The following is a 26,507-nucleotide window of genomic DNA, read 5'->3' on the forward strand; positions in this document are numbered from 1 at the left end:
CAGGTGAGGTACAACTCATAACCATAGAAATTTACCCCAGCAAAAGCCAACACCAGGAGGACAAAGGCAGATCAAGGGAGAAAACTGTGGACAGGGGGCGGAGGGGTGTGGAATATTCTGGGGGGGGGGGGGGGGGGGGGGGGGTTGTGTGTGTGTATTTGTGTAACCTCCAATTATAAAATATATCTCAACACAGAAAAGTGTAGACTAAGTAGAAAACACGAGGATGAAGGCAATCGTAGGTGAATGGAGACCCTTGGCGATCCCACAGTCACATTTTGTTTGTGTGTGCTTTTGCAGTGCTGTCACCGACTCAAGAATTTGACACAGATCTTTTCTCTTTTGAAGAATAACCGCATTGGCTACTTTGTCACTTCCAGTGATATAATAGTGAACAGCAATTTCCTGTTGCAGGCACTTTCTTAGCTGGGGACACAGCCATGAAAAAACAGTTTTTTTCTGCAGGATTACAGAAATTTTATTAATGTTGCTCCAGACAGACTTCTGCAGTATTTGTTTTGAAAATAAGAATACTGTAGACATTCTTAGAAATGCGTCCAAGTTAAAAGCTGACATTTTTTGGTGAGTTTTCTGGTCAATGTTTAATTAGTCTGGCATAAAAATGCATTCAAATAGTCAAGAATGATAGCCCAGAAAACTATGGAGGAAGCACTTGAAGCAGGAAGTTCCTGCCCACAGGAAATGTATGTGTTCCCTTTAAACAGAACAGGAGTATTGGGTAGATAAATGTTTTAATTCATTAACCCAGCCAGACATTATTTATGTTTCCATGGTACTTATGCTATTTTTTCAAATACTTGCATTCATCATCGGTGTAGAATATTAAGGCAAATTACAGCTTAACATTTCCTTAAAATAACCCCAAAATCTGTTTATGGTTAAATTAATACAGTAGCTGGAAATGTATTTATTTCTCGTAAAAACCCACCACCGTGTTGCTCTTACTGTTGACTGTGAGAAAGATTGATTTGTAAAACTGGATATAATAAAAAAAGGATTGTAAATATATTTAAAAGAAAATTACCCTTCACCAAACCTCTAAAGAAGAAGCGTACATTGTACATTTAAGCAATCAAATACTCAATGCTAGGCTTTTTCCAAAGGCAGCAAACTATAATAAATTATATTTAATTGATGCATAATTCTGACAGAAACAAATATTTGAATTTCTGCCATGACATAACTTATACTATGAACAGAGTATTCGACAGAACAGACAACACTGGTTTCCAGTTTGTTCCGAACTTGCTGGTGAATGAAATAACATTTCTTAAATTAACTGTGACTGTGAAACACAGTGGACAGATATTGAACTGATGATCATTCATTGGGAAGTTGGAACTGATTTAAGTTTGCAACATTTCTTCATACTTACAGTTTTGCAGAATAATCCATAATTCTATCAAATAACTTCACCAAATTAAATTTGAGTTTTTAAAAAATTGAGCCCATTTAAGATTGAATTCACTGATCCCTTGCTCCCAAAGGAGAGGAGTATCATAGAATCATAGAATGATAGTATGCTTACAGTGCAGAAGTGGCCATTCAGTCCATTCAGTCAATGCACTGACTCTGACAGGGTATTTTACACAGGCCCTTTCCCCCCCCCATCCCTGTAACCCCACACGTTTATCATGACTGATCCATCTAAGCTACACATCTTGGGACACTAAAGGGACATTTAGTCTGGCCAATCCATCTAACCTGCAGATCTTTGGACTGGGAGGAAACCGGAGCACCCGGAGGAAACCCAAGCAGATACAGGGAGAATGTAAATCTCCACACAAGCACCCAAGGCCAAAATTGAAATGGGAGTTGAAGGTAGAGCTACAACACTATCTCACATCCCTTCCTCATTGTGGTGTGGAATTTACCCCTTTTATACTTTTTGGTTTTCCAGTCTTGAATCTCGCTGAATTTGTGATTCCAGAGGTTTTCCTCTGGTATTTCACCCAAATGATAAATCCAATCTGCCCACTGTTGACTATTCCATTCATACTGAACATCAAGGGCAAACCCAATTTAGTCTGCACCCTATGAACACACTTTATAGTGTCTGCCACAGAGATGCAATACAAGAACCACAGTTGATTTTTACCCACACCAGCTCTGGGGCACCAAGGGCATCTGACCCACTGTAGCAGCCACAACATAAGAACATGAGAACTGGGAGCTAAACTGCACAAACCAAGGATGCACTCAGGACGTCTATGACCTGTGTGGTTCAATGTCACTACAGTCACTGGGGAGCTCTTTTTAAATGTATATGGCTACAGTTTTTCAGCGTATTATTATACAGAGTTTCTTAAAAAGGTGCAGAATTTGTAAATATTGATGTTCAGAGGGACTTGGATGCACTCACATAGAGAACACAGAAAATTAGCATGTTGACCTTTATGCAAGGGGATTGAGGTACAAGATTAAGGAAGTCTTACTACAGTCCTATGGGGCTTTGTTGAGACCACAAGATGGGCTGAATGGCCTCCTCTACACTATAGGGATTCTATTAAGTCATTAAGTCAATTGCAACGGCTTCTTTTCCAACTCCGACACCGTTACCTCTGGTGACCTTCAAAGATCTATTCTTCACCTCCTGCTATTTCTCATTCACTGCCCTTAGTGATACTGTTCTCTCAAACGTCTCTGCTTCAATGAGAAGAGTCTCAACTTCTCCAATCTTTCTACGTAACTGAAGTTCCTCATCCCTGGAAGTATTGCTGTGAATCCTTTCTGTATTCGCTCAAATGTCTTCACATCCTTTCTAAAGTCCAGAACTGGACACAATGGCCGGAATTCTCTGGTCTCACACACCCCGCTGCCAGTGGAAAGGGAGAATTTGGTGCTCAGCCAAATCTCCGTTCACTGCAACGGGACCGGTGAATCCAGCTGCAGACGAGGTTGCAGAATTCCAACCAGTATTCCAGTTGAGACTGAACCAGTGTTTATACAGGATTAACATAATTTGCTTTTGTACTCGTGCCCCTATTGAATAATGGATGCTTTATTAACTGCTCTCTCAACCTGTCCTACCACCTTCAATGATTCATAAGCAGAAAATAACTTGCATTGGCTTCGCCTCCTGCTTCCACACCATTACTTCTAGTGTCCCCCAAGGATTTAACCTGGGCCTCCTCCCATTTCTCATCCACATGCTGCCTTTCAGCAACACCATCTGAAGGTATAGCATTGGTTTTCATGTGTAAATAAATGACATCCAGCTCTACCCCACCACCAACTCTCCAGTCCTCCACTGTTACTAAATTATCAGACCGCTTATCTGACACCCAGTATTGGATAAGCTGAAATTTCCTCCAATATTGGGAAGACTGAAGCGATTGGTTTTGGTCCCTGATCCAAACTCCATTCCCTAGCTAACTACTCCATCCCTCTCCCAGCCAACAGTGTGTTCTTAACCTTGGTGTCATATTTGATCCTGATGATCTCCAGCCTCATATTCATGCCTTCATTAATGTCACCTACTTCAATTATATAACATTGCCTGACTTAATCCCTGCCTCAGCTCATCTGCTGCTGAAACCCTCATCCATGCCTCTTTATCTCTAGACGCACTCTAGGGTGGTCTCCCACTTTTGAACACCAATAAACTTGAGGTCAACCAAAACTCTGCTGCCCTTGTCTTAATTCACAGGAAGTTCTGTCCCCCAACGTCTCCTTGCCCACTGACCGACATTAGCTCTGAGTCAAGAAACATCTTGATTTTAAAAATCCTTATTTTGAAACCTCTCCATGGCGTTGTCCCTCCCCATCACATCCCTTCGAGATATTTGTGTTGCTCTCATTCTGGTCTCTTATGCATCCCCAATTTTAATTGCTCCACCTTTGGTGACCGTGCCTGCATATTGCCCAGACCCCAAACTCTGGAATTCCCTCCCTACAGCTCTCTCTATTTCACTTTACTCCTTTAAGACACTCCTTAAAACATACCTCTTTGACCAAGCTTTTGATTATCTAACCTACTTCAATTATATAACATTGCCTGACTTAATCCCTGCCTCAGCTCATCTGCTGCTGAAACCCTCATCCATGCCTCTTTATCTCTAGACGCACTCTAGGGTGGTCTCCCACTTTTGAACACCAATAAACTTGAGGTCAACCAAAACTCTGCTGCCCTTGTCTTAATTCACAGGAAGTTCTGTCCCCCAACGTCTCCTTGCGTTATTATCTAACCAGTCCAAAGATGTGCGGGTTAGGTTGATTGGCCATGCTAAAAATTGCCCTTAGTGTCCTGAGATGCGTGGATTAGTGGTTAAATATGTGGGGATATGGGGATAGGGCCTGGGTGGGATTGTGGTCGGTGCAGACTCGATGGGCCGAATGGCCTCTTTCTGTACTGTAGGGTTTCTATGATTTCTACTCTGGTCCTTACACGGCTTGGTGTCTTACTTTGGTTTATAATGTTCTTGTCAAGGTCCTTCTGATGTTTCATTACATTAAAGGCTCTATAGAAAAATAAGTTGTCAATAGCTACTTAAGGACCCCAGGCCCACCTATAAAGAGCACGAATGAAACATGACAGGTTTTAAAACTTTCTGTATAGCCCAGTGAGTAGCATTCTAAGCTAGAACTCCAGAGACTTGACTGCAACATTTAGGCTGACACGGTCACATTCAAACTCCATTTGCAGTTTGCCAGCAACAGATGTCATGGGGAGGATCTACAGTCATGACACCCACTTCACTTAATGCTTGACATTTTCTCTGATGGTTAAAAGTGAAGGCATACTTGGCATGATTATTGAGTACAACTGAATTCCAGAAAACAACACAGCACCATGTAAGAGCTTGCGTAGATAAAATAGCTATTAATCATTCATGAAATGTCATAGATCTTGTGTATGCACAAAGATAATCACCTCCTTCTGTACAGTAACCATTTCATGATTCAATAATTTTCTAACTTCAAATTTGGGTACAATCTGGAAGCGGTTCACAATGAATGGAATTTCTCCACCTGTAAGAATCGCTGCTTCAATTCCTAAAGCTAGTTTGCTCGGAGATGGGATGTTGTACCTTTCTTGAAGTTGTTTTTTTTTAAGGTTACCTCACTGATTGTGTAAAAAAAAATCTATTGAATGTCTTTCTTCTCTTATTGTAAAACACTTGAAGAGTCTGGAAAACAGGATCTGACTGAAGCACTTTGGATCTTATCAGCAACCTAATATGCAGCAAGTGTTGTCCCATTGCAGAGTCACATTTTACAGTAGATGTCTTATTTTCGGGTGGCAAGCATGAGTTGGTTGAGTATGGTCTGCACGCTGCCCTTGCTGACCAATCCTGAGTGTGCTAATAGCTACACTAACAACCAATTTAAGCTCATTACATGTCTCACTGTCGCTTGCTGGAAATGGCATACACTCATTTGCAGCAACTCCTTCTCTGCAAACAATAGGAATATTGTCAAGCCTTGTGCTTTTTTGAATACCCAGAAGACTGGGGAGCCTATAGACTCCTGTTGCTTTCTCCATAGCAACATCTAGGCCAATCAGATTCTACTTGCCAACCAATCAGCAGCTCTTTTCACCTGTAGTATAAATTGTTGTCACCATTTGAAATTTGGCTTTCTTGCATTTGTCACGATGAGTGCAAGATGAAAAGCTTCATCAGTACGTCTTTTTTCAGCAATATTCAAGCTCTGTATTACCAATGACAATTAGCCTTCATATACTTAGAGCACAAGAGCAAAGAGGTTATGTTGAACATGTATAAGTCATTAGTTTGACCTCAGTTTGAGTATTGCACCCAGTTCTGGGTGCCAAACCTTTGGAAGGATGTGAAGACATTAGACAGGGTGCAGAAAGGATTCACAAGAACATTTCCATGAGGAACTTCAGTTATGTGAATAGATTGGGGAGGTTGGGACTGTTTTCCTTGGAGAAAAGAGAGCTGGGTGGAGTTCTGATAGACGTATACAAAATCATGAGCGGCCTGGATAGAGTAGGTATGTAATTAGCAAAGGAAGCAAAGTGAGTGGTTAGTGTCTGGAGTGCAGTGCCGAAGAGTATGGTGGAGGTAGGTTCAACTGAAGCACTCGAGAGAATTAAACTGTTATCGGAAATGGAAGCAGGTTACATGGAGAAGGAACTGGGTGAGTTGCTCAATTGGAGAGCTAGCACAGATACAATGAGCCAAATGGCCTTTTTCTGTGCTGTAACAATTCTGCTATTCTGCAAAATTTGTCAAACACAATTTCCCTTTCACAAAACCATCTTAACTCTGCCTGATTATAATTATGATTTTCTAAATGTCTTCTTAATGATGGGTTCTGGCATTTTCCCAATAATGTGGACTTACTGGCCTGTAGTTTCCAGCTTTCTGTATCCCTCCTTTCTTGAGCAAAGGTGTTATATTTGTGGTTTTGCATTCTGTTGGGACAATTCCAGCATCTAGGCGTCTTTGAAAGATTAAAACCAATACATTCACTATCTCTGCAGCCACTTCTTTCAAGAACTATGATGCTGGCCAACAGATCCAGGGGTCTTGTCAGCGTTTCTTTTATTGTTTCACAGGATATGGACATTGCTGGCTAGGCCTACATTTATTCCCATCCCCATTTGCCCTTGAGAAGATGGTTCTGAACTATCTTCTTGAACCCTTGTCCTTCTAGGAGATAGAGGTTGCAGGTTTGAAAGGTACTGCCTAAGGAGCTATAGGTAAGTTCTTGTAGTTGGTACACACTACTGATACTGTGTTTCAGTGGTGGAGGGGGTGAATGTTTGTAGATTGGGTGCCAATCAAGTAGGCTGCTTTGTCCTGGATGATGTCAAGCTTCTTGAGTCTTTTTGGAGCTGCACACATCCAGACAAGTGGAGAGTATTCCATCACACTCCTGACTTGTGCTTTGTAGATGGTGACCAGGTTTTGGGGAGTCAAGAAGTGCGTTGCTTGCCACAGGATTCCCATCCTCTGACCTGCTGTTGTAGCCACAGTATTTATGTGGCTGGTCTAGTTCAGTTTCAGGTCAACAGTAATCCCCAAGATGTTGGTGGGGAATTCAGTGATGGTAATGCCATCACTAAATTGAATGTCAAGGGCAGATGATTAGAATCTATTTTGCTGGAGATAGTCATTACCTGACACTACTTGCCACTTTTCAAACCGTGCTTGAATGCTGTCCAGAGCTTGTTGCATATGGACACAGACTGCTTCAGTATCTGAAGAGTTGTGAATGGCAATGAACATTGTGCAATCATTAGCAAACATGCCCATTTCTGGCCTTATAATAAAAGGAAGATTATTGATGAAGCAACTGATGATAGGTGGACCAAGGACACTACCCTGAAAAGCTCCTGTAGCAGTATACTGGTACTGAGATGATTAACCTCCACAACAACAAACATTTTCCTTTATGCTACATATGACTTTAACTAATGAAGGGTTTCCACCTGATTCCCATTGACTCCAGCTTTTCCAGGGTTGCCTGATGCCTCACTCAATTAAGTGCTACTTTGATGCCAAGGACAATCATTCTCACCTCACTGAATACTTTCCTCTACTAATCATGATTGTTTTAAGTTTCTTCCATTTGCCCCCTGCCTTTTTACTATTCTGCTTTTTCTGTCTTCCACTGTGAGGACAGATGTCTTCACCTGTGCCATTGCCTTGTTTCCCATTATTAATTCCCCAGTTTCATCCTCCAAGGGACCAACAGCCACTTTAGCTACTCTCTTCCTTTCAATATACATGCAGAATCTTTTACTGTTTGTTTTTATATTTCTTTCTAGTTTCTTTCAGACTCCAATTTCTCTCTTTTTTTTAGTTATCAATTGCTAGTTTCGAAAGTTTTTCCCAAGCTTCGGGCCTACCACTAATCTCTGCAACATTATATGTAGTTTTTAATTCAATACCATACTTAACTTTCTTAGTTAGCCATGGATGGTGTACCTTCTCATAGAATCTTCTTTCTCAATATCTTTGAGAGTTATAAAATATTGCTTCAAGCATGTGTCACTGTTTCTCTACCATTTTACCTTTTAACATATTTTCCCATTTCACTTTAACCAGCTCTGTCTCTGTACCGTTGAAAATCCTTTCTTTCAATTTAAGACAATGGTTACATTTCTCACCCTCAAACTGAATGTGAATTTCTCTTTTGTTATGTTTCTATCATCATGCCAAGAGAATCCTTCACTATGAGGTCAGTAGATAAGGTAAAGTTGTCATGGTCCCAGATGACCATTGGCTGCTTTCCCCTTTGAGGGGGAGAGCTGACTGGTGGTGATTTAACCTGATGATCATCTTGCCTCAGGTTGAGAAGGCAGGGCCGGTACAGGAATTGAACCCACGGTGTTAGCATCACTCTGCATCACAAACCAGCTGTCCAGACAACTGAGTTAAACAGACCCCCATGGGTGTCAATAACTCATCCTGTCTCATTACACATTACCTAGTCTTAAAAAAACATGTTCCTTGGTTGAATCCCGAATATATTGTTCTCAGAAACTAAAAGTTAAAAAAAAGTATTAGTCACAAGTAAGGCTTACATTAACACTGCAATGAAGTTACTGTGAAATTCCCCTAGTCGCCACAGTCCGGCGCCTGTTCGGGTCAATGCACCTAACCAGCACGTCTTACTATCCTATCTACACTATCCTAAGTACACTCTGTGAACTCATCTTAATTTGATTGGCCTAATCCATATCTTAATATTAAAATCTCCCAGTATTATTGCAATTTCTTTCTGACAGGCCCCCATTATTTCTTGATTTATATTCGATTCTATGGTGTAGCTACTGTCTCCCCTCATGTGAGATCTCCACCCCAATGTTCACTTTAAAGCCCTTTCTACAACCTCAGTTATACGATTCACTGGGACACTAGTCCCAGCACAGTTCAGGGATATTTTCCCAACATGACGGTTTGCTCTTTCCCTAGGACAGGTACCAGTGGTTCCCTAGGTTCCCTAGGACAGGTACCAGTGCCTCCAAATCAAAACCCATTTCTCCCACACCAACATTTGAACCACACATTCAACTCTCTGATCTTACTTACCCTGTGCCAATTTGTTCATGGCTCTGGCCAGAAATTATTATGCTTTTTAATTTAGCCCCCAGATGCTCACACTTCTTTAGCAGAATCTCTTTTTTTCAGTGCTTCCTATGTTGTTAATACCCAAACCATTATGACAACTGGGTCCTTCGGCTTCCACTATGCAGTCCTTACACAGTGTACAACAGATAGACATTCCTCCGAGGCAAAAACACCCAAAGGGAAAGCTAAATCAAACATTGTTAACAAAAAAAGTTAAAGGTTGCTTTAGGTCAAAGAAAGTTACCGATAAGGATGCCAGGTAAAGTGGTAAGCCTGAGGGTTAGAAGCAATTTAGAACCCACCAAAGGAGAACAAAGAAACTGAAAAAAAAAAGGAAAAGCAAGTATGAAAGCAAATTAGTGAGGAACATAAAGGCAGAATGTAAAAGCTTCTTTAGGTACATGAAAAGGAAAAGATTAGCTGGGACAAATGTGGGCCCATTACAGGCGGAACAGGAGAATTTATAGTGGAGAACAGGGAAATGGCGGGAAATAAACAATTACTTTACATCTATTTTCACGGAAGAGGGTACAGAAAATCCCCCAGAAATACTAGGTGACCAAGGGACTTGTGAAATAGAGGAATTAAAAGAAATTAGTATTCATAATGAGGTGGTACTTGAAATGTTAACTGGATTGAAGATTGATAAATCCTCTGGACCAGATGAGCTTCATCCCAGTGTTGAAGGAGGTGACAAGAAAGGTAGTGGATATATCTTTCAAAATTCCATAGATTCTGGAAAGTAGCAAATATGACTCCAATGTTTAAGAAGCGAGGTGGAGGGAAAATGGAAAATTGCAGAGTTTATGTCACGAGTAGGGAAAATGTTAGAATCTATCATAAAGGACATGATAGCTGAATATTTAACAAGGAATGGTAAAATTGGGCAGTCAACATGGTCCTACAAAAGGGAAATCATGTTTGGCAAGCTTGGAGTTTTTTTAGGATATTGCTTGTAGCATTGATAAAGGAGTACCAGTGGATTTGGTGTATTTTAATTTTCTGAATTAAATAAGGTCCCAGACAGAAGGTTAGTAAATAAAATTAAACTGTGTGGGATTGGGGAAATATACAAATATGGATTGAGAATTGGTTAACAGACAGAAAGCAGAGATCAGGAATAAACAGGCCATTCTCAGGATGGCAGGCTATTACTCGTGGGGTACCACAAGGACCAATGCTAGATCCACAGCTGTTCTGGAGACCAATGATGTCAAGGGATAAGGAAATAGTGTGGGAAAGAGGCATTGAAGTAGATCAGCCATGATTTAATTGAATGACAGAGCAAGCTCAATGGGCTGAATGGCCTACTCCCATCCTATGTTCACTCCAAGAACAAAGAACAAAGAACAATACAGCACAGGAACAGGCCCTTCGGCCCTCCAAGCCCGCGCCGCTCCCCGGTCCAGGATTGAATCCTGAATCCAGGATCCCCGCCCAATTTTCCAGCCTATCTACATACCAATATCCTATCCACCGAGCTGTCCCTCACAGCTACGATGCTTTGTTCATTACAACCTATTAACTTACCCCCACCCCCCCATTCCAGACCTTGTGATCTCCAGGGAGAGGCGAAAACCCAGAGTGAAAAACCCCAGGGCCAATATGGGGAAAAAAAATCTGGGAAATTCCTCTCCGACCCTCTGAGGCGATCGAAACGAGTCCAGGAGATCACAATGGCCCCGATCGGAAAATGCTTCCCAACCCTAGTCATTTCCACTTCCACGAACACCATATGAATTCCCTGCCCCCGAGACAGGTTCCCAACTATCCGCAGTCTCACTCTGTACTGGCACCAGCAAGATGATCATAGAATGAAGCCTTGAAACGAGAAACCAGGAACAATTAGCCCGCGCCGCTCCCTGGTCCAAACTAGACCACTCTTTTGTATCCCTCCATTCCCACTCCGTTCATATAGCTGTCTAGATAAGTCTTAAACGTTCCCAGTGTGTCCGCCTCCACCACCTTGCCCGGCAACACATTCCAGGCCCCCACGACCCTCTGTGTGAAATATGTCCTTCTGATATCTGTGTTAAACCTCCCCCCCTTCACCTTGAACCTATGACCCCTCGTGAACGTCACCACCGACCCGGGGAAAAGCTTCCCACCGTTCACCCTATCTATGCCTTTCATAATTTTATACACCTCTATTAAGTCTCCCCTCATCCTCCGTCTTTCCAAGGAGAACAACCCCAGTTTCCCCAATCTCTCCTCATAACCAAGCCCCTCCATACCAGGCAACATCCTGGTAAACCTCCTCTGTACTCTCTCCAAAGCCTCCACGTCCTTCTGGTAGTGTGGCGACCAGAACTGGACGCAGTATTCCAAATGCGGCCGAACCAACGTTTTATACATCTGCAACATCAGACCCCAACTTTTATACTCTATGCCCCGTCCTATAAAGGCAAGCATGCCATATGCCTTCTTCACCACCTTCTCCACCTGTGACGTCACCTTCAAAGATCTGTGGACTTGCACACCCAGGTCCCTCTGCGTCTCTACACCCTTTATGGTTCTTCCATTTATCGTGTAGCTCCTCCCTACATTATTCCCACCAAAATGCATCACTTCGCATTTATCAGGATTGAACTCCATCTGCCATTTCCTTGCCCAAATTTCCAGCCTATCTATATCCTTCTGTAGCCTCTGACAATGTTCCTCACTATCTGCAAGTCCTGCCAGTTTTGTGTCGTCCGCAAACTTACTGATCACCCCAGTTACTCCTTCTTCCAGATCATTTATATAAATCACAAACAGCAGAGGTCCCAATACAGAGCCCTGCGGTACACCACTAGTCACAGGCCTCCAGCCGGAAAAAGACCCTTCCACTACCACCCTCTGTCTTCTATGACCAAGCCAGTTCTCCACGCATCTAGCCACCTCCCCCTTTATCCCATGGGATCCAACCTTTTTCACTAGCCTACCAAGTTCCTCTCCAGGCCGGAGAAGATGTCCTTCATCCTGGTACCTGGCAGGCAACACAGGCTTCAGGATGCATCCCAGATATAAAGGACAGTATCTATTCCCCAACTGTCTCCTACTACAGCCACATCCCTTTCACTCCCACAAATTGATTGGCTTGGTCAATTTGCTCATCCACTCTGCAGTCCCTGCTCTCGTCCACACAAGCTGCAAGAATGTTGAAACTGTTGGACAACTGCAAGACTGAGGCTCCTCCAGTTCTACCTTCTGGATCCCCATACTTGTCCCACATGCAGTCACACTTTTTTGCCCCTGAGCACAGACCAAATCTAAAGTACCTAACCTAAGGGTTCCTAACTGTTCCTAACCTAACTGTTCCTGAAACAAAGTGCCCAGGTAACATTTCCCCTCTCTGGTGCACTGTATCCAAAGCTCTGACTTCTAACTCATCAACTCAGAGCCAATGTTACTCGAGCTACAGACATTTATTGCAGATATGGTTGCCATAGATCACACAGGTCTTCATCTGTCCCACATGCTACAGCTGCAACGCATCAGCTGCCCTGCCATCTTTGTTTTGTTTCATTTAACTTTCAAGTTTAGAAATATTACTCAACAACTTTAGAAGTTAAAGTATGGAGTTTCATTATTTATCCTCTCAATATACTAATACTTATCTCTCTCCAGTACTCATCTCTCCATCTGTCACAGTGTAGAGAAAAAAACCTTTAAAATTCACCAATCTGCTTACTTGCTCACCTAATTAATGCCTCTGGTTTACAACCCTTGCTGCCTTTGGTTCCCTCTCTTGACTACTCCAGTTTTGTACAGGACCAAAACAGCAACTCCTCCCTCATTTCATCAAATTCCCTCACTTAGCAAACTCCCAGAGTTAAGCACTCGAACTCACAGTACTCAGACAAAGCTGCAACTTCGTGTGACTTACTTTGTGCGCCTGCTGAACCTTTTGTATCAATACTAACTGAAATTCAGGTGACCCAATTCGGCTACTGCTGGCTAGGGAACTAGTTCAAACCGGCTACCTAACTAATTAACTTTGCAGCTGTTTCTCAACAGGGGAGCTTGTTTTCACTAAGACTGAAATGAATGCCAAGTTACTTCTACACTTATGTTAAATGCGAAATGCAAACTTGGCTAGATCTTAGAAAGCGATCAACCCTTAAAATTCCCCCGCATACCAAATTCCCAGAGTTAAGCAGTCGGCCTTGCTACACTCAGACAAGCTGCACCTTTGTGCTACTTCACTCATCTACTGAACTAACTCGAGCCAACTAAGAACACCCAACAGATGAAGCTGTTTTGGTCTAAATGACTTAACTACTCATTGCGCTAAAAATATTGATGTATTTATTATTGTCACATGTATTGGGACAGGGTGAAAAGTGTTGTTTCTTGCACACTACACAGACAAAACATACCGTTCATAGAGTACATAGGGGAGAAGGAAAGGAGAGGGTGCAGAATACAATGTTGCAGTTACTGATAGGATGAAGAGAAAAAACAGCTTAATATGCTGAAGTCTGATGGCAGCGGGAAGAAGCTACTCTTCAGTCGGTTGCTAACGTGATCTCAGACTTTTGTATTTTTTGAGAGAGTTTTTATTGATTACTTTTCTGCCATACTTATAAAGTCACAACCTCATAGATTCATTGCAGAAGGAGGTCTTTTAGCCCATCACGTTTGCACCGACCACAGTTCCACCCAGACCCTATCCCCATAACCCTACTTATTTACCTTGCTAGTCCCCCTGACACTAAAGAACAATTTGGCATGGCCAATCAACCTAACCCGCACATCTTTGGACTGTGGGAGGAAACCGGAACACCCAGAGGAAGCCCACGCAGACACGGGGAGAACGTGCAAACTCCATACACAGAGAATCACCCAAGGCTAGAATTGAACCCGGGTCCCTGGCGTTGTGAGGCAGCAGTGCTAACCACTGTGCCACCTTCACTCATTCTATCATGACCACTAGAAATTACAATTTCTTTTCACCCTTCGAATTTCATCAGAAGAATTATCTGGAACCATTATAACTGTGCAGGGGAGGTAGCAGCAAGTCATTCAAGAAATTACCACCAAAAGCCAGGAAGTGCTGCCGCCTGACATTCCAGTGCCTTTTCTTCTTCCTGTAGCTTTCCCAGCAGCAGTAGGTAACAGTAATAAAAACAAAAAAAAAGACTGAGCAGGTCTGACAGCATCTGTGGAGCAAGAAAAAGAGTAATCCGGACTTGAAACAGTAACTCTCTCTCCACAGATGTTGCTAGACCTGTTGAGAATTGTTTTTATTTCAGATTTCCAGCATCTGCAGTATTTTGCTTTTACTTTAGCAGGTAGCAGTACCCTGCTCTGGCATTCTAAATTCTAGGTGTTCTACATCTCCTTAGCAGGATAGGTTTGATGTAAACAAGTAGAATGTCTCATGATGTGAAATTTGCTTCTGCTGAGTTACTGCATAGTGCATATCTTCAGATCCTTACATAACTGATGGCTACTTATTACCTACTAGGGGACACAGGTTTAAAGTGCGTGGGGAAAAGTTTAAAGGAGATGTGCGAGGCAAGTCTTTTTACACAGAGGATGCTGAGTGTCTGGAACACGCTGCCCCGGGAGGTGGTGGGAGCAGGTACGATAGCGGCATTTAAGGGGCAACTAGACGAAAAAATGAATAGGATGGGAATGGAAGGATACGGACTCTATAAGTACATAAGGTTTTAGTTTAGGCAGGCATCATGATCTGCACAGGTTAGGAGGGCCGCAGGGCCTGTTTCTGTGTTGTACTTTTCTATTCAACAGGTTGGGAAACGGGACTCCGACTTTGGTTAGAAGTCTGGATTTCAGAGTGGGCTATAACCTCAGTTCCTAACTTGCATGACCAATGGTGGGAACTACCTCTTTTAGAGAAAGTAACCTCTATGTTTCTATGTTTCTAAGAAACCTTTTTTTCTTGAAGTCAACGTGGAGAAACTTTATTTGGGGATCTTTTTACTTTTCTATTCAATGGCACACTATCTGAAATCAGGCTTCTCAATAAGCCGCCACGAGCAGGGGCACATATTTAATTATCCATTTCACATTCTGATTCCATGGAATGCTGAGCACACGACTTCAGAACTCCTGAATGGGTCATGTCTGTCTGTTTACCACTACAAGTGGACATTATCATCAGAATGGTCACAATGAATGGTGTTTGCTCTCTTTCAAATAGATGTACCATCGTTCATTACTTATTCAGGATATTTTCACTCACCACATTACTCACCTAATTTACATATGCACAAGGATGTAACTATTTCACCCCTCTGTTTAATCGGCCCCTTGTTTCCGCAAAGATTTAACAGCTCAGCTTATTAGCAGTTCACCTGTCTGCTGTATGCACATTTTCAGTGTTCCTGAACTTTGACACATTCGCATGACCCAGTCAGTAGACATGAATGTGTCACGGTAGAATATGGGATTATGGAAAATAGAGATCTTGATCATACCACCAATATGCAATGTCAAGTAGATGCCACAGTGTAAGCAATAGGGAAAAGAAGGAAGTCCACCTGGCCTGATTTTCTGTAGGTCTCGGTGAACAGGAATAATCTAGGTGGAGACATCAAACCAATGTTTTTGCCTATGCTTGTCAATGGTATGTCATCCACGTGGACCTAAAAAGTTTAGTGTGAAGGAAATAAAGCAAGGAACAAAGAACAATGTCATATTTGAGGTAACTGATAGGGATTCTTCTGAAGCCCTAATTTATCTTCTGAGCTAACAAGATTTTTACCCTGATTTGGGGATTTTGGCTGGACTAAGGCAGCACATGTACCTCTTTCTGAGGTGCAATATTGAAGCAAGAAGAAATGTGAAAAGAAATTGTTCGCAGAAATGAAAACTAAACTGCAACAGTGGAAGACTAACCAGCAAAACCAATTGATGCACAGAGGAAAATGAAGCCAGGAGTACGTTAAAACAAGGCATATCCTGAAAAAAAAGTCATCAAAAATGTTCTCCCATTTAGAAATTTACTTCAACCCCATAAAAGAAATTCTGAAAGAAATTCCAAAAGAGAAAGGAAACCCTCCAGTTTTAACAGAGACAGGCTGGGGATTGAGTAACTCACCCTCTCCCAGGACGAGACATGGACATTTAAATACTATAATGAGGCTGCTGGCCTCATTTGCATGTGCCATTTTAAATTTAACTCAGGCTTAGAAACATTGAAAACTACAGCACAAAACAGGCCCTTCGGCCCCACAAGTTGTGCCGAACATATCCCTACCTTTTAGGCCTACCTATAACCCTCCATCCTATTAAGTCCCATGTACTCATCCAGGAGTCTCTTAAAAGACCCGATTGAGTTTCCCTCCACCACCACTGACGGCAGCCGATTCCACTCGCCCACCACCCTCTGTGTGAAAAACGTCCCCCTAACATTTCCCCTGTACCTACCCCCCCAGCACCTTAAACCTGTGTCCTCTCGTAGCAGCCATTTCCACCCTGGGAAAAAGCCTCTGAGAGTCCACCCGATCTATGCCTCTCAACATCTTATATACCTCTATTAGGTCTCCTCTCATCCTACGTCTCTCCAAGGAGAAAAGACCTCAGCCTATCCTCATAAGGCATGCCACTCAATCCAAGCAACATCCTTGTAAATCTCCTCTACACCCTTTCAATGTCTTCCACATCCTTCCTGTAATGAGGCGACCAGAACTGAGCACAGTACTCCAAGTGGGGTCTGACGAGGCTTCTTGAGCTTTATGAGGTGTGGCAGTTACAGGGGTCAAGGATTGTGATATCCAGGAAGTAAGGACCTCCTAATTACCTGCTGGGTCCAGCATAAATGTCCTGTTAACCAGCCCCCCCAACCCCTTCCACGCCCCAACTCCTTCCACCCACAGTCAGACACCATCTTTGATCATTCCAGCACGGTGGCACAGTGGTTAGCATTGCGGCCTCACAGCACCAGGGACCCAGGTTCAATTCCGGCTTTGGGTCACTGTGTGGAGTTTGCACGTTCTCCCTGTGTGCCTGCGTGGATTTCCTCCGGGTGATCCAGTTTCCTCCCACAGTCCAAAGATATGCAGGTTAGGTTGATTGGCCATGGTAAATTGACCCTAGTGTCAGGGGGATTAGCAGGGCAAATGTGTGGGGTTATGAGAATAGGGTCTGGGAGGGATTGTGGTCAGTGCAGACTTGATGGGCCAAATGGTCTTCTTCTGCACTGTAGGGATTCTATGATTCCAATCATCCCAATTCCTTGCTCCTTCATTCGCTCCCCCTGCCTCCACCAACAAGGCTTTTTATTCATATTCACCACTACCACCTCCCTCCCCTCCCTGCCTCGCCCCAATATCTCCCTCATTCCTTTGGGCTAAAAACTTGAAATTCCCCCAAAATTATCCATCCATTTCTTAGAAGACAGTTTAAAATGATTCTGTAATACAGAGTTTTACATCCAAATGTTCATTTGCCTGTCACTCAAGACTCTGAACAAGTTCTCCTGATGCCTCACATTTTGCTGGAGGCCCTCAGGCCCTCAGCCTCACTCTCTATCTATTGTCAGACTAGTGTTGGCTGGGACACCCCAAAGTTGTGGGCATTATTTGAATGGTTATCTACCATTGCATCGCAAGATAACTTTACTTAACTTTGGCATGGGTAAACTGTTCTCTTTAAATTCAGCTGTGGATTACCTGCTCTGATCGCTTCTCTGAGGTATGTCAAAGACCTTGCAGCCCTCTTTCATCTTGTACCTCCATTAGGAGGTTTCAGTCCGGCATGAAGATCTTGGACATTTGATCTGTCTTCTTTGCTTTCCGAATGATGCAGTAAGCAACAGGCACTTGTACTAGGAAAAGATTCTTACAGGTGGTAGAAAGGGAGTTAATACCACATCAAAACAGCGAAATGTCACGTAGGTCTTCTCCTTTGGTGTATTCGCCTCTGTTGATCAGGATGCACCTCATGGGAATTCTGTCACCAAATGTGGGCCCTCTCTTTACTGGATACATAATATTCCTCCAACAGCTTTACTGTTAACTTGTTCATTTAAACATTCTCCCGGTGAGGTTCATGTTCTTTGATCTCACTTGCATTTTTCTTACACACCTTTCCCCAGCCTCGTTTTGTCAGAGTAAAAATATAGATGCCTGGCAACATCATCTTTTATCTCCTACTACTGGAGAGAGCAATCCCTCTCACACAGTGCTGACATAGTACGACACCTGTAAAGGTAAGAGTCAAATTTGAACTTATCACAACTTGCCATTGCAGACAAAGGGGAGGCGATGGCCTAGTGGTATTATCGGTAGACTCTTAATCCAGAAACTCAGCCAATGTTCTGGGGACCCAGGTTCGAATCCCTCCACAGCAGACGGTGGAATTTGAATTCAATAAAAAATATCTGGAATTAAGAATCTACTGATGACCATGAAACCATTGTTGGAAAAAACCCATCTGGTTCACTAATGTCCTTTAGGGAAAGAAATCTGCCATCCTTGTCTGGTCTGGTCTACATGTGACCCTTGGGACAACTAGGGATGGGCAATAAATGCTGACCAGCCAGTGATGCCCATGTCCCATGAATGAATAAAAAAAATTATTTGCTCATTAACAAACCTGTAGCAAATAGAATTTATTGCAAATCATTAGGCCCCTGTATCCAGGCAGTTTGAACATCCTTTTCTGCTAGACTTTTTCCCATGCTATATTTGTTCTAGTAAGGATAACTATCAGTCCTTTCCAGTCAATATACCTCTGTGCTATAAGATTAGATGTACTGTCATACTTAAGGCATTGATTTGAGACTCTTTGGCTCCACATTGCTCTCTGGCCAGTTACGTAGAGTTCATCATGGGTGTTTGTTTAAAAATTATTCATGTGATGGAGTATTCCTGGCCAGGTTGGTGGTTATAATTCATCCCTGGTTGATCTGAAAAGGTGATGCTGGACCTAATTCATATTTGATCCATCAGAGGGTAGTTAAAAATCAACTATTTTGGAGTTGCATGAAGGCCAGATCAGGTCTGGGCAGCAGCTTTTTCCTTCCTCCAAGGGAATATTTTGTGTGGTAATCCAACAGCTTCATACTGATATCAACTTTTTATATCCACATTTTCTAATACTGAATTCAAATTCTCAACTGTGGGATTTTAACCCACGTCTTCTGGATTATTTGACCAGGTTCCCTGGATCACCAATGCATTAATTTAACCACTATACCCACAAGCACCAAGTCATCACATCAAAATGCCAAACTGGCTGTCCCATCAGCTGCCCACTAACACTAACAAGTTAAAAATCAAGTTTTTTAAAAGCTTTTTTTTCAAAGTTTATTTATTAGTATCACAAGTAGGCTTACATTAACACTGCAATGAAGTTACTGTGAAAATCCCCTAGTCGCCACACTCTGGCACCTGTTCGGGCACACTGAGGGAGAATTTAGCATGGCTAATGCATCTAACCAGCACGCCTATTTTAAAGTTTATTTATTAGTGTCACAAGTAAGGCTTACATTAACACTGCAATAAAGTTACTGTGAAATTCCCCTAGTAGCCACAGTCTGACACCTGTTTGGGTCAATGCACCTAACCAGCACGTCTTTCAGAATGTGGGAGGAAACCCATGCAGACACAGAGAGAATGTGCAAACTCCACAGACAGTGTGCTAAAATTGCCCCTTAGTGTCCTGAGATGCGTAGGTTAGAGGGATTAGCGGGTAAAATATGTAGGGATATGGGGGTAGGGCCTGGGTGGGATTGTGGTCGGTGCAGACCCGATGGGCTGAATGGCCTCTTTCTGTACTGTAGGGTTTCTATGATTTCTATGACCCAAGCTGGGAATTGAACCTGGGTCCCTGGCGCTGTGAAGCAGCAGTGCTAACCATTGTTGCTACATAACAGGCCTTGTTCACACAAACTTTTACAACCAAATGAAATGGAATCCATAGTGTTATCTGGATTCTTTAACCTACCCTGGCGCAATGGAAAAATGGCAACCGAGCCCACTCAATTCAGGAGAGGCCACGTGTCATTCACTCAGCGGCAGGAAAGCCTCCCATAACTAAGTCAGAGGCAGAGAGGGGCCAATGTGAAAACCTCACCAGCAGTAGCATATTACTTAGACTCAATAATGAGCTCGGGAAACTTTGAAAGTTTGCTTTTGTATGGTCGCAAATATATTGCTCATCCACATGCAGATTGGTCCCTGATTTGAGGGACTTTGGCTAAAAGGTTAGGCTAGGGAGCTGTGATTGTTACATAGGAGATTGAGGGGAGATTTGATAGAGGCGCATGCGATTGTGACAGACTTTGATCAAATCGCCAAAGAAAAGCTGTTTCCATTAGTTGGTTGCACAGGGATACAGATTTAAGATTTTGGACAAGAGATGCAAGGGGGATGGGAGGAAGACCCTTTCTTTTGCAGCAAGTGGTAATGACCTGGAACTCACTGCCTGCGAGGATGTGGAAGCGGTGATGATCGGTAATTTCAAAAGGAAATAGAATGGACATTTGCGGGAAATCCATTTGCAGGGCTAGTGGGTTCATACAGAGAATTAGCCTACAGAGAGCCTGCATGGACTCAATGGGCCCAATGGCCTCCTTCTCTGTCGTAAGGACTCTGTGACTTTATGACTGTGTAGGAGATGTGATTTGGATACCTTTTAATGATAAAATTTATGTGCAGGAAAATTATTCTCTTTTGGACCTCCCCAAGGGGAAAATATTACCTTGGGTTTTTTTTTCCTGCAATTATCTGTAGTTCCACCTTAAAATGAAGCTCTTGGATCATATAACTCGTCAAGAACTAAGCTACTTAGAACAAGTATTTCGACATATGGAGGGTTAAGTTAGAGTTGGATATTCCTCAGCATTTTTTCAAATGGAAAACTGAAGATCTTTTGTTGAGGTCCTGTATGAATTTCACTGGAATCCTGTACTGGAGAATTCCATTGCATTCTCCCGTCCTTTTTCAGCCAAATCATGCATTAATGTATATTCTATGTTAGGAATTCCCCTACTCGGCATTTCGGCATCTTTTCCCCTGTTTGCTAAGTTTCCTTATTTTCATGCTATCTGGCAAAAATCCATGTCAGTAAAAGTCAAAGAACCATTCAGAGGAAAATAATAAAGTCCAATATTTCTGATTAATCTTACAGAACCTTATTATTGTTCTTGGCTCGTCAAAGCCACAAAAATGCATTCTTCAGGTGTAAAAGACAAAGGAATGCCCTTCACTTCTAACTCCCATTGCTAAAGAACCCTCATGTGCTAAAAAGAGTTCCCAAAATGTTTTTGCCTTTCTCTACTTTTTACTGTTTCTGTCAGTGTTTTGTTATATTTAACTACGGTATATTCATTTCTGCCACATTGAGAAGAGATTGTAAATTTGGCAATTTATATTGTATTTAAAGTATTAGAATAGCTAATAATAAATGTTATAATTTTATCATGTCAGGTAAATAAAACTTACCAGTTAAAAAATACATGGAATCCCGACATAGAATCATTGAATCCCCACAGTGCAGAAGGAGGCCATTTGGCCCATCAAGTCTGCACCGACCACAATCCCACCCAGGTCCTATCCCCGTAACCCCACATATTCACCCTGCTAACCTCTCAGACACTGGGGCCAATTTAGCATGGCCAATCAACCTAACCCGCACATCTTTGGACTGTGGGAGGAAACCGGAGCACCTGGAGGAAACACACAGGCAGAACGTGTAGACTGCGCACATACAGTGACCCGAGGCCGGAATTGAACCCGGGTCCCTGGCGCTGTGAGGCAGCAGTGCTAACCATTGAAATGGACAGATTATACTCTTATTAAAAGATGAAATAATTAAGGTTCCGTTATCTTGGCTGATTTGTTACAGGACTAAATAAAACACTTAACTTGCAATTTGTAAAACTGTAATTTTTTTAACGGTTTTCGTTTGACTGACAACAACTGTTCGCTGCATTGGGCAAAATGTTCAATTATTGATTCTCACTGTTAATTATTTATTAAATAATAATTTTGTTGTTAACTGAAACTTCGTAAAATCATATTGTGCTTTTAAATTTGTTGCTACATAACAGGCCTTGTTCACACAAACTTTTACAACCAAATGAAATGGAATCCATAGTGTTATCTGGATTCTTTAACCTACCCTGGCGCAATGGAAAAATGGCAACCGAGCCCACTCAATTCAGGAGAGGCCACGTGTCATTCACTCAACGGCAGGAAAGCCTCCCATAACTAAGTCAGAGGCAGAGAGGGGCCAATGTGAAAACCTCACCAGCAGTAGCATATTACTTAGACTCATTAATGAGCCAATCAACAGCATTTATTCCAGAGCTCACTGGAGTTCTGTCGTGACTCAGGAATGAAATGGGAGTCACGAGACCCATAGGCCTGTTGGGTTTGCCAATGGTCTAATGGGGCAGGGTGGGGGAAGGGGCTGGGGGAAGGGGGTGGGGGAAGGGGGTGGGGGAAGGGGATGGGGTTCCTTATTGCCAGGTACTCCGGCCCGATCAACGGACTGAACATTGGGAAGGTGGGGAAGGGAGCGCTCAAAGCCAGCCTTCTCCAACCTCCCTACACCCCTTCCTCAACTCCTCTCCTTGATTCCTCTCCTGCCCTCACTCACCTGAGTCCAGGATTCCGACAGCAATCCCCGGTGAAGTCCCTGGAGCATTACCAGCAGCAGCCATTGATTGGCTGGCAGCATTTCCACCACTGTGGTCCTAAATCTTGGGGAAGGACCAATGCTGGCTAGCTAAATGCCTGACAAGCAGTTAATTTGGTCAGATATTCCCCCCCTCCCCCCCTCACCCCAGGAGTGACACAGGTTTCCCAATTGACAGGTGGGACCCACATCGGGAACATTAAATTCAGCCCCATGAGGGGGCCAAATAGTAAATAAGGTAGACTGTCCAAATCCTCACCTGCGGCAAGTTACTTAACAAGGTGTGTCTCAGAAAATCACAGGCAGTGGGCCCACAATGTTTTTGATCCATGATCCCGGAATGGAGGAAATTATTTGCAGGGGAAACATTGTAGCATATATGTAACATGTACGTATGTGAGAATATATATATAGTGTGTAAAATAAATACATATATTTAAATGCCGACTGGTAAAACAACGTGTATAATAGAAAGCTGAAAGTTTAGCCTAGCTGTTAACCACTGTCACATCTGGCTTTTGTGTCTCCAGTATTCAGTGAAAGGGAATATTTGAAAAATGAGTTGATGTCAGATGACCAACATCTCCAATTGTGTTATCGTTGGCATCCTGCCCAATTCAGAAATATGCAAATGCAATGAAAGAATGATGCTCCTTTAAAACTCACAACAACTGTAACTATTTAAAAATGTACGCTGAGCATCAGCCCTCGAATACTATTTCTAGAATGGGTGTGTTTAATGGTAATCACATCTCAATATTAGGACTGAGTAGAACCCTTTGATCATATGTCTGTCTGGAGTTAATTATTGTGTTATGCTGACTCAGGCAGTGTTTGGCTTTCATACCTAAAAAAAAATATATTTTAAAAATTGGCTATCAATTAAATGGAGATGAAAGGGGATGTTTGGAAAATGAGTCTGCACCAGATGACCAATATGACCAACATCCACATTTATTTGCTGGTAATTCGCCTATTTCTGAAACATCTATCTAATATAAAGAAGATGTGTCCTTTGAAATCCTGATGCAGTTGTGTTCAGCATCATTTCACAATCTCTGTGCATAAGACAACCCTTTGCTTTACTATTCTTCCTGGACATGGCCTGGATCTGAACTGTGAGTCACTCTTAACAACGAATAATAAGGGCTATGGGGATAGGGCCTGGGTGGGATGCACTGTTGGAGAGCTAGTGCAGACTCAATGGGCCGAATGGCCTCTTTCTGCATTGTAGGAATTCTATGAATGCATTCTACCTGTTGATATTACATTTGCCTTGAATGAGTTGTCGGGTTATGCTGCTTTAGATAGCCATGGTTGGTTTTTGTTTCAAAATAAATGAAAAAAAAACTCTAATGATTAAAAGTAGATCCTGGGAACATTGTAAATGACCAAAAGTAGCTTAGCCCATTTCGCTCACACACTGTTCAATTATGAAAAATATAAACTATCAAACAGCACTTCTTCTAACTGGATAACCCGCTTATAATATCATTGTAAACCTTGGAGCATGTCTATGTTAAGAATGTGGAATATGTTTAAAATTGTAGTTAATAACATTAGCTGAAGTTAGGTCTGTTAAAAATATTTCCATGTACAATATACTTGGCTGCTGTAGTGTGCGCATGAGATATAGATTAAAGTAGACACAGTCAGAAAATCTTCAGTGGACCCAGCTGTGGAGGACTGAGGCAGACTGGAAAACGCTCGGTTGATGCCAGTGCTGTCTGATCGGACTAAACAGATAATGACTTTAAAATTGCTGTCACCTGGTTTCAATTATGCAGACTTGATGCCCTTAGAACACTGGTTTTTAAAATGCTGAAAATAGAACGTAAGGGAACAAAGGTGTGGAATTAATGTTTGCAGCACGTTTTTACAATTAGCAATAAAATGTTATCAGGTTAAAATTGTGAGCCAAGGGATGTAAGGTGTTTAAGCATGCTAATATTACAACACTTACTTCTTTCTGGGTTTAACATATTCTTAATAAGACTACCAGTGAGTGACTAGCCGAAGTGATGAATCCACTTAACGTTTGATATAAATTACACAACTGATAGATCACAATGTGGTTAGTAGCTTGCAACAGTATTCTTTCACATCTGTGTTTGAATTCAGTCCAGATCATTCTCCTCTCTCCGGGGACTGTTAACCAAAATTAAAAAGGAGCAAGAACTTAATTTTCAGAGCACCTAAACTTACCAACACAAGAAGGTCCATAATTTGACACCAGTAAGGATTAAGTTGCCATTCTGGCTGAGTGAAATTGCATAGGTAGGTAGCTGGGTGAGAAGTGGAAGTCGCACACGGGCAAAGTTGAAAGCTTACCCTGAGATGAGAATTAAATCATATTTTTGGAGCAGTATAAAGTTTTAAAGTTTATTTATTAGTGTCACAAGTAGGCTTACATTAATACTGCAATGAAGTTGCTGTGAAAATCCCCTAGTCGCCACACTCCGACGCCTGTTCGGGTACACTGAGGGAGAATTTAGCATGGCCAATGCACTTAACCAGCATGTCTTTCAGACTGTGGGAGGAAACCTGAGCACCCGGAGGAAACCCACGCAGGCAAGGGGGAGAACGTGCAAACTCCAGACAGGCATTGACCCAAGCTGGGAATCAAACCCGGGTCCCTGACGCTGTGAGGCAGCGCTGTGCCACCGTGCTGCCCAAAGGAGATTCCCTCTATCTGGCATGTATTACATTTGATGCTGACAGAGGAAGAGAGAAATGTGAAACTATTTTCCTTGCATCGATAAAGCCCACTCTTATCTTGATAAGCGTAAAATCCACAAAAGAACAAAAATTCAGAAATACACCTATTATTGATGGTTCTACTGTAGCATCACTCACATTGTGCTCTAGGATGTAATGTATGTTCAGTATATGGTATCATTCAAAATTTAATCCAATTCAATAGTGTGATAGATTAATTTTGCGCTATGGACATAATCATAGTGTGACTTCCATAAGATTCCCATGACATTGTTCATAGTGAGATAGTGACAGATAATATGCAATTTTACAAGGGTAGAACCCATGTACAATGCAAAATACAATATTATTCTTCTAATGAAGTACCTTTTTAAGGCTGAAAGATCTATTCGATATGTAGACATGGGGCCAATTTATTCAAAGACCAATTAACAAGGCGCAAACATTCTGGGTGCACTATGTTGTGTTTTATTCTGGTTTTCTATGTAGTTTCCTCGGCTACACCTCACCCCCCTTATTTAAAAGTTTGTCAACGATATTGCAGAAATTTACATGAATCAGTGCGGTATCTTAAGTATGACAAGCAGGAATTACCCACATTAGCAATTTTTATCCAGATTGATTATATAGATTGATCAACAAGGAATCGGAAATCAATATATGAACAGTAATTCTGGTACAGTAAAGCTCTCTGTACCAGGCCATATATGTTGTTTTAAATTGATTCAAATTTTTAAGGAATTTAGATTTTAAAAAGTACAGCGGAATAGTTAAATTTATCTACAAAAACGTTTGTTATTTCCTCACTGATGGTTAAGAAGAGATCTGGATAAATCTGTGCAAACATTTGTTCTAAACTGTTGCACTGTATTTGACCTACAATGATCCAAATATTTCACCAGTATAAGTGCAGACATGACACTTCTTGACCTTCTGTGAAGGAATAGTTTAGCAATTGAAAGGAGCTAATTCAAATCCAGCTGTTCCAGACTCCCTCAGGTTCTCTAATATCAACAGGTCATAAGATTAGATTTCAGTCTGTAAACAGAAGGATAATCAGAGTCTCCTTCATCATTACAACATAATAACTGCATAACTCAATAAACAAGGAACACTGAGCAT

General features: G+C 42.1%; 1 protein-coding gene across 4 annotated transcripts in view; it reads left to right on the forward strand.

Moving 5' to 3' along the window:
* The window catches only part of mkxa (mohawk homeobox a), a 134,186-nt gene that overhangs the window by 26,244 nt on the left and 81,435 nt on the right, over positions 1–26,507 (forward strand). The gene's annotated exons all lie outside the window — the stretch shown is intronic.

This window comes from Mustelus asterias, chromosome 2, assembly GCF_964213995.1.
Source record: "Mustelus asterias chromosome 2, sMusAst1.hap1.1, whole genome shotgun sequence".
Lineage (NCBI taxonomy): Eukaryota > Metazoa > Chordata > Chondrichthyes > Carcharhiniformes > Triakidae > Mustelus > Mustelus asterias.